The sequence below is a fragment of the Hordeum vulgare genome, chromosome 3H, assembly GCF_904849725.1.
Source record: "Hordeum vulgare subsp. vulgare chromosome 3H, MorexV3_pseudomolecules_assembly, whole genome shotgun sequence".
Taxonomy (NCBI): Eukaryota; Viridiplantae; Streptophyta; class Magnoliopsida; order Poales; family Poaceae; genus Hordeum; species Hordeum vulgare.
In genome coordinates, this window is record NC_058520.1 from 381,311,863 (window position 1) to 381,322,403 (window position 10,541).

A 10,541-nucleotide genomic window follows, 5' to 3' on the forward strand; every position below is an offset into this window, starting at 1 on the left:
CACCAGTCACATTTCATTCGGCGAAATTTGTATAAAATCCACTCGGCAAAGAGAACGTACCAATGAGGCCCCGCAAGCATCTTCGCGAGGAAATCCTTTACAAACTTTTCTATGGCATTTCCCCTCTTTGCCATAGAATCAAGCTTTTTTGCCCACACATCTCTTTCTTTCTTCATTTTATCATTTTATTCCACCAACCTATTAAAGTCCGCAAGCTTCTGCTCATTAGCTTCGGACTTCTCCTTAAGCTTTGCAAGGACTTGGTCCTTGTCTTCATGCACCTTCTTCACAACATCGTACTCCAGCTGCAGCTGGTTCTTCTCAGATTCTATCTGGGTGTATTGCGACCCAATCTCGCAAGCCTTCTGAAAAACATCAACAATTTGTTTCATTCAACACTTCAACTTTTTTCTACTTCCGAGTGGAGAAATAAGTTCCAGTCGACACAGTTATTTTTCTACTTCTGAGTGGAGAAATACAATTCATTCGACCAATTAGCGGTCCGCCGCACCCACCCAAGTTCTTAAGACTAATACTCTTCGTAAACGATCGACATTAGTCTCGGGGGCTACACCCAGTGGGTGCACTTAGCGTGCCCCCACCGGATCTAAAACTACTCGGCCAGACCCGTTTTGACCGAGTAAAACACTAATTCATTCCCAATTAGACCCCTATCGAGGCAAGCACTCGACAACGGTCTCGGGGACTACACCGAGTGGGTGCACTAAGAGTGCCCCCACTGGATTAAAAAACACTCGACCAGGTCTGGCCTAGCCAAGTCAAAAACAGAGCATGACTCTGGCTGATGCAAGCATTCATCAACAGTCTCGGGGACTACACCCAGTGGGTTCACTAAGCGTGCGCCCACTGGAATAAAGACAAACAGCTACACGGCAAACCCCCACTGGGTGTAAAGTAAGATTGACAAGGTTCAAACGGAAACTAACTTACAGTGGAACTTACTCGGATGTTCGCCTGTAATGCCGAGCTGGCATCATACGCCAACTTACTAGCCTCGAAAACCTCCTTAGTTCGCTGCATCATCAGCTCAGCTTGGATCATAGCCTCTTTGGCAGCTCCAGACTGCTCCTCTGGGACGCGGTGCAGGGAAAAAGCAAGCGATGAGGAGGTTGGCATCATAACAGTGGTAGCATGGGTTACCGGAGGCGCACTCATCACAGTCGTGACAATAGTCAATCCAGTCGGAGGGGCTGCTGCCATAGCACCCGAACCGACCGGAGGTACACTCGATGCAATCATCACACGCATTCCCAGCGCAGATGTTGCCGACTCGACACGAGTCTGTTCTACAGCTGTATGTTGCGGCTCTTGTTCGTCATCTAAGAAAATGGCGTCCGAAGCTGCAGCAGTGATGGTCAAGTAAGTCGACAGATGCAATCCATAAAACGGAGTAAAGCTAATACTGTTGGGGAATGTTGCATGGGAAACAAAAAGTTTCCAACGCACACGAAGACCTATCATGGTGATGTCCATCTACGAGAGGATATTTGGATCTACGTACCCTTGTAGATCGCACAGCGAGAAGCGTTAAGAAACGCGGTTGATGTAGTGGAACGTCTTCACGTCCCTCGAACCGTCCCACGAACCGTCCCTCGATCCGTCCCATGATCCGTTCCGATCTAACGCAGAACGGACGGCACATCCGCGTTCATCACACGTATAGCTCGACGATGATCTCGGCCTTCTTGATCCAGCAAGCAAGATGGAGAAGTAAATGAGTTCTCCGGCAGCGTGATGGTGCTCCGGTGGTGGTGATGATCTACTCCTGTAGGGATCCGCCCGAGGTCCGCAGAAATCCGATCTAGAGGTAAAACTATGTGGTCTAGGGTTGAGTTGCACGTGGCAAAAGTTGTCTCAAATCAGCCCTAAAACTCCACTATATATAGGAGGGAGGGGGAGGGCTAGCCTTGAGGGACAAGCCCTCAAGGTGCGCCGGCCAAGGGGAGGAGGAGGACTCCTCCTCCAATTCAGTTTGGGGAGGAGGAGTCCTCCTCTTCTTTCCCACCTCCCTATTTCCCCTTTTTCTTTTATTTTCCTTTGGTATTTTCTTATGTGGCACCATGGGCCCCTTGGGCTGACTCCACCAGCCCACTAAGGACTTGTGGCGCCACCCTGGTGCCTTGGGCTCACTCCCGGGTGGGTGGGCCCCTCCCGATGAACTCTCGGAACCCATTCATCACTCCCGGTACAATGCCGGAATTGCCCGAAACTTTCCGGTGACCAAATGAAACCATCCTATATATCAATCTTCATTTCAGACCATTCCGGAAACCCCCATGAGGTTCGTGATCTCATCCGGGACTCCGAACAACATTCGGTCACCACACATATAACTCAACTATACTAAAACATCATCGAACCTTAAGTGTGCAGACCCTGCGGGTTCGAGAACTATGCAGACATGCCCCGAGGCACTACTCGGTCAATATCCAATAGCGGGACCTGGATGGCCATATTGGATCCTACATATTCTCCGAAGATCTTATCGGTTGAACCTCAGTGTCAAGGATTCATATAATCCCATATGTCATTCCCTTTGTCCTTCGGTATGTTACTCGCCCGAGATTTGATCGTCGGTATCCGCATACCTATTTCAATCTCGTAACCGGCAAGTCTCTTTACTCGTTCTGTAATACAAGATCCCGTGATTTACACTTAGTCACATTGCTTTCAAGGCTTGTGTGTGATGTTGTATTACTGAGTGGGCCCCGAGATACCTCTGTTGGAATTATGCCCTAGAGGCAATAATAAATATAGTTATTATTATAATTCCTGTATCAAGATAATCGTTTATTATCCATGCTATAATTGTATTGAATGAAGACTTATATACATGTGTGGATACATAGACAAAACACTGTCCCTAGCAAGCCTCTAGTTGGCTAGCCAGTTGATCAAAGATAGTGAGGGTTTTCTGACTATGTACAAGGTGTTGTTGCTTGATAACTGGATCACGTCATTAGGAGAATCACGTGATGGAATAGACCCAAACTAATAGATGTAGCATGTTGATCGTGTCATTTTGTTGCTACTATTTTTTGCGTGTCAAGTATTTGTTCCTATGACCATCAGATCATATAACTCACAGACACCGGAGGAATGCTTTGCGTGTATCAAACGTCGCAACATAACTGGGTGACTATAAAGATGCTCTACTGGTATCTCCGAAGGTTTTCGTTGAGTTAGTATGGATCAAGACTGGGATTTGTCACTCCGTGTGACGGAGAGGTATCTTACGGCCCACTCGGTAATACAACATCACACACAAGCCTTGCAAGCAATCTAAATTAGTGTAAGTTGCGGGATCTTGTATTAAGGAACGAGTAAAGAGACTTGCCGGTAAACGAGATTGAAATAGGTATGCGGATACTGACGATCGAATCTCGGGCAAGTAACATACCGAAGGACAAAGGGAATGACATACGGGATTATATGAATCCCTAGCACTGAGGTTCAAACGATAAGATCTTCATAGAATATGTGGGATCCAATATGGGCATCCAGGTCCCACTATTGGATATTGACCGAGGAGTCACTCGGGTCATGTCTACATAGTTCTCGAACCCGCAGGGTCTGCACACTTAAGGTTCGACGTTGTTTTATGCGTATTTGAGTTATATGGTTGGTTACCGAATGTTGTTCGGAGTCCCGGATGAGATCACGGACATCACGAGGGTTTCCGGAATGGTCCGAAAACGAAGATTGATATATAGGATGACCTCATTTGATTACCGGAAGGTTTTCGGAGTTACCGGGAATGTACCGGGAATGACGAATGGGTTCCAAGTGTTCACCGGGGGGGGCAGCCCGCCCCGGGGAAGCCCATAGGCCTTGGGGGTGGCGCACCAGCCCTTGGTGGGCTGGTGGGACAGCCCAAGAAGGCCCTATGCGCCATAGACAGAAAATCAAAGAGAAAAAGGGAGGTGGGAAGGGAGAGAAGGACTCCACTTTCCAATCCTAGTTGGACTAGGATTGGAGGAGGACTCCTCCTCCCCTTGGTGCGCAGCCCTTGGGGATCCTTGAGTCTCAAGGCAAGCCTCCCCTCCCTCCTCCTATATATATGGAGCTATTAGGGCTGATTTGAGACAACTTTTTCAAGGCAGCCCGACCACATACCTCCACGGTTTTACCTCTAGATCGCGTTTCTGTGGAGCTCGGGCGGAGCCCTGCTGAGATTAGATCACCACCAACCTCCGGAGCGCCATCACGCTGCCGGAGAACTCATCTACCTCTCCGTCTCTCTTGCTGGATCAAGAAGGCCGAGATCATCGTCGAGCTATACGTGTGCTGAACGCGGAGGTGCCGTCCGTTCGGCACTAGATCGTGGGACGGATCGCGGGACAGTTCGTGGGACGGATCGCGGGGCGGATCGAGGGACGTGAGGACGTTCCACTACATCAACCGCGTTCACTAACGCTTCTGTTGTGCGATCTACAAGGGTACGTAGATCGGAAATCCCCTCTCGTAGATGGACATCACCATGATAGGTCTTCGTGCGCGTAGGAAATTTTTTGTTTCGCATGCGACGTTCCCCAACAGTGGCATCATGAGCTAGGTTCATGCGTAGATGTAATCTCGAGTAGAACACAAAAGTTTTTGTGGGCGGTGAAGTGCGTCTTGCTTCCCTCCTTGGTCTTTTCTTGATTCCGCGGTATTGTTGGATTGAAGCGGCTTGGACCGACATTACTCGTACGCTTACGAGAGACTGGTTTCATCGCTACGAGTAACTCCGTTGCTCAAAGATGACTGGCAAGTGTCGGTTTCTCCAACTTTAGTTGAATCGGATTTGACCGAGGAGGTCCTTGGATGAGGTTAAATAGCAATTCATATATCTCCGTTGTGGTGTTTGCATAAGTAAGATGCGATCCTACTAGATACCCATGGTCACCACGTAAAACATGTAACAACAAATTAGAGGACGTCTAACTTGTTTTTGCAGGGTATGCTTGTGATGTGATAAGGCCAACGATGTGATGTGATATATTGGATGTATGAGATGATCATGTTGTAATAGATAATATCGACTTGCACTTCGATGCTACGGCAACTGGCAGGAGCCATAGGGTTGTCTTTAAACTAATGTTTGTGCTTGCAGATGCGTTTACTATTTTGCTAGGATGTAGCTTTAGTAGTAATAGCATGAGTAGCACAACAACCCCGATGGCGACATGTTGATGGAGATCATGGTGTGGCGCCGGTGACAAGAAGATCGTGCCGGTGCTTTGGTGATGGAGATCAAGGAGCACGTGATGATGGCCATATCATGTCACTTATGAATTGCATCTGATGTTAATCCTTTTATGCACCTTATTTTGCTTAGAACGACGGTAGCATTATGAGGTGATCTCTTACTAAAATTTCAAGACGAAATTGTGCTCTCCCCGACTGTGCACCGTTGCTACAGTTCGTCGTTTCGAGACACCATGTGATGATCGGGTGTGATAGACTCAACGTTCACATACAATGGGTGCAAAACAGTTGCACACGCGGAACACTCGGGTTAAGCATGACGAGCCTAGCATGTGCAGACATGGCCTCGGAACACATGAGACCGAAAGGTCGATCATGAATCATATAGTTGATATGATTAGCATAGGGATGCTTACCACTGAAACTATACTCAACTCACGTGATGATCGGACTTGAGCTAGTGTAAGTGGGCCATGAAGCACTCAAATGACTAGAGAGATGAACTTTTTGAGTGGGAGTTTAGAAAGTAATTTGATTAAGTTAAACTCTAATTATCTTGAACATAGTCTAAGTCCACTTTGAATATATTTGTGTTGTAGATCATGGCTCACGCAACAGTCACCCTGAATTTTAATATGTTCCTAGAGAAAGCTAAGTTGAAAGATGATGGAAGCAACTTTGTAGACTCGGCTCGTACTCTTAAGTTGATCCTACAAGCTGGGAAGAAGGATTATGTCCTTAATGCTGCGCTAGGAGATGAACCACCCACTACGGCTGACCAAGATGTTAAGAACGCTTGGTTAACACGTAAGGAGGACTACTCAGTAGTTCAATGTGCAGTCTTGTATGGCTTAGAAGCGGGACTTCAACGTCGCTTTGAGCGTCATGGAGCATATGAGATGTTCCAGGAGTTGAAGTTTATCTTTCAGAAGAACGCCTGGATCGAGAGGTATGAGACCTCCGATAAATTATATGCTTGCAAGATGGAGGAGAATTCGTCTGTCAGTGAACATGTGCTCAAAATGTCTGGGTACTCAAACCGTCTAGCTGAGCTAGGGATTGAACTCCTGCAAGAGGCTATCACTGACATAATTCTTCAATCACTGCCGCCAAGCTATAAGGGCTTTGTGTTGAACTACAACATGCAAGGGATGAACAAGTCACCCGGCGAGTTGTTTGCGATGCTGAAAGTCGCAGAGTCTGAACTCCGTAAAGAGCATCAAGTGTTGACGGTGAATAAGACCACTAGTTTCAAGAGAAACGGCAAAGGGAAGAAGGGTAATTCAAAGAAGGGCGGCAAGCCTGTTGCCAATCCGACGAAGAAACCCAAAGCTGGACCTAAGCCCGAAACAGAGTGCTACTATTGCAAGGGTATGGGTCACTTGAAGCGCAACTGCCCCAAGTATCTGGCTGATAAGAAGGCGGACAAAGAAAAATCAGGTATATTTGATATACATGTTATTGATGTGTACTTAACCGGCTCTCGTAGTAGTGCCTGGATATTCGATACCGGTTCTGTTTCTCATATTTGCAACTCGAAACACGAACTGCGGAATAGGCGAAGGCTGGCGAAAGATGAAGTGACGATGCGCGTAGGAAATGGTTCCAAGGTTGATGCAATCGCCGTCGGCACAGTTTCACTTCAGTTACCATCAGGATTAGTTATGAACATGAATAATTGTTATTTAGTGCCTGCGTTGAGCATGAATATTATATCTAGATCTTGTTTGTTGCGAGACGGTTACTCTTTTAAGTCAGAGAATAATGGTTGTTCTATTTCTATGAGTAACATCTTTTATGGTCATGCACCCAATGTGAGAGGATTGTTCATATTGAATCTTGATAGTGATAATACACATATACATAACATTGAGACCAAAAGAGTTAGAGTTAACAATGATAGCGCCATGTTTTTGTGGCACTGCCGCTTAGGTCATATTGGTGTAAAGCGCATGAAGAAACTCCATACCGATGGACTTTTGGAGTCACTTGACTTTGATTCACTTGACACATGCGAACCATGCCTCCTGGGCAAGATGACTAAAACTCCGTTCTCCGGAACAATGGAGCGTGCTAGTGACTTGTTGGAAATCATACATACCGATGTGTGCGGTCCAATGAGCGTGGAGGCACGTTGCGGATATCGTTATTTTCTCACATTCACTGACGATTTGAGTAGATATGGTTATGTCTACTTAATGAAGCACAAGTCTGAAACATTTTAAAAGTTCAAGCAATTTCAGAGTGAAGTTGAAAATCATCGAACAAGAAGATCAAGTTCCTACGGTCTGATCCTGGGGGTGAATATCTGAGTTTCGAGTTTGGTGCTCACTTAAGACAATGTGGAATTGTTTCACAGGTGACACCGCCTGGAACAACACAGCGTAATGGTGTGCCCGAACGTCGTAATCGTACTTTATTAGAGATGGTGCGATCTATGATGTCTCTTACCGATTTGCCGTTATCATTTTGGGGTTATGCATTAGACACAGCTGCATTCACTTTAAATAGGACACCATCAAAATCCGTTGAGACGACACCATACGAACTGTGGTATGGCAAAAGGTCAAAGTTGTGGTTTCTTAAATTTTGGGGATGTGATGCTTATGTCAAAAAGCTTCAGCCTGAAAAGCTGGAACCCAAAGCGGAAAAGTGCATCTTCATAGGTTACCCAAAAGAGACAGTTGGGTACACCTTCTATCTCAAATCCGAGGGCAAAGTGTTTGTTGCTAAAAACGGAGCTTTTCTCGAGAAGGAGTTTCTCTCGAGAGAATTGAGTGGGAGGAAGATAGAACTTGATGAGGTTGTCGAACCTCTCATCCCTCTGGATGGTGGCGGAGGGCAAGGGGAAACCCCTGTCGTTGCGACACCAGTTGAGGAGGAAGTTAATGATGATGATCATGAAACTCCGGTTCAAGTTCCTATCGAACCACGCAGGTCGATGAGACCACGTGCTGCTCCAGAGTGGTATGGTAATCCCCGTTTTGTCAATCATGTTGTTAGACAACAATGAACCTGCAAATTATGAAGAAGCAATGGTGGGCCCAGATTCCAACATATGGCTGGAGGCCGTGAAGTCCGAGATAGGATCCATTTATGAAAACAAAGTGTGGACTTTGGAAGTACTACCTGAGGGCCGCAAGGCTATTCAGAACAAATGGATCTTTAAGAAGAAGACGGACGCTGACGACAATGTGACTGTTTATAAAGCTCGACTTGTGGCAAAGGGTTTTTCACAAGTTCAAGGAGTTGACTACGATGAGACATTCTCACCCGTAGCGATGCTTAAGTCCGTCAGAATCATGTTAGCAATAGCTGCATTTTTCGATTATGAAATCTGGCAGATGGATGTCAAAACGGCGTTCCTTAACGGTTTCCTTAAGGAAGAGTTGTATATGATGCAACCCGAAGGTTTTTTCGATCCTAAAAATGCTAACAAGGTATGCAAGCTCCAGGGATCCATTTATGGACTGGTGCAAGCATCTCGGAGTTGGAATAAATGCTTTGATGAGGTGATCAAAACATTTGGGTTTATACAAGTGGTTGGAGAATCTTGTATTTACAAGAAAGTGAGTGGGAGCTCTGTGGCGTTTCTAATATTATATGTGGATGACATATTGCTGATTGGAAACAGCGTAGAGTTTTTGGAGAGCATAAAGGATTACTTGAATAAAAGTTTCTCTATGAAGGACCTAGGAGAAGCTGCTTACATTCTAGGCATTAAGATCTACAGGGATAGATCGAAACGCCTGATAAGACTTTCACAAAGCACATACCTTGATAAAGTTTTGAAGAGGTTCAAAATGGAACAGTCCAAGAAAGGGTTCTTGCCAGTTTTACAAGGTACGAGATTGAGTAAGACTCAGTGCCCAGCAACTCATAAAGATAGAGAGCATATGAGCACCGTCCCCTATGCTTCAGCCATAGGATCTATCATGTATGCAATGTTGTGCAGTAGACCAGACGTTAGCCTGGCCATAAGTATGGCAGTCAAGTTCCAGAGTAATCCAGGAGTGGATCACTCGACGGCGGTCAAGAATATCCTGAAGTACCTGAAAAGGACTAAGGAGATGTTTCTCGTGTATGAGGGTGACGAAGAGCTCGTCGTAAAGGGTTACGTCGATGCAAGCTTTGACACAGATCTGGACGACTCTAAGTCGCAGATCGGATACGTATTTATTCTTAATGGGGGTGCGGTAAGCTGGTACAGTTCCAAGCAAAGCGTCGTAGCTGATTCTACATGTGAAGCGGACTACATGGCTGCCTCGGAGGCGGCTAAGGAGGGTGTCTGGATGAAGCAGTTCATGACGGATCTTGGAGTGGTGCCAAGCGCACTGAATCCAATAACCTTGTTCTGTGACAACACGGGTGCCATTGCCTTAGCAAAGGAACCACGGTTTCACAAGAAGACCAGACACATCAAACGACGCTTCAACCTCATCCGCGACTACGTCGAAGGGGAGGACGTAAATATATGCAAAGTGCACACGGATCTGAATGTAGCAGACCCGCTGACTAAACCTCTTCCACGGGCAAAGCATGATCAACACCAGAACTGTATGGGTGTTAGATTTATTACAATGTAATTCGCATGGTGATGTGAGGGCTAGATTATTGACTCTAGTGCAAGTGGGAGACTGTTGGAATTATGCCCTAGAGGCAATAATAAATATAGTTATTATTATAATTCCTGTATCAAGATAATCGTTTATTATCCATGCTATAATTGTATTGAATGAAGACTTATATACATGTGTGGATACATAGACAAAACACTGTCCCTAGCAAGCCTCTAGTTGGCTAGCCAGTTGATCAAAGATAGTCAGGGTCTTCTGACTATGTACAAGGTGTTGTTGCTTGATAACTGGATCACGTCATTAGGAGAATCACGTGATGGGCTAGACCCAAACTAATAGACGTAGCATGTTGATCGTGTCATTTTGTTGCTACTGTTTTCTGCGTGTCAAGTATTTGTTCCTATGACCATGAGATCATATAACTCACTGACACCGGAGGAATGCTTTGTGTGTATCAAACGTCGCAACGTAATTGGGTGACTATAAAGATGCTCTACAGGTATCTCCGAAGGTGTTCGTTGAGTTAGTATAGATCGAGACTGGGATTTGTCACTCCGTGTGACGGAGAGGTATCTTAGGGCCCACTCGGTAATACAACATCACACACAAGCCTTGCAAGCAATGTAACTTAGTGTAAGTTGCGGGATCTTGTATTACGGAACGAGTAAAGAGACTTGCCGGTAAACGATATTGAAATAGGTATGCGGATACTGACGATCGAATCTTAGGCAAGTACCATACCGAAGGACAAAG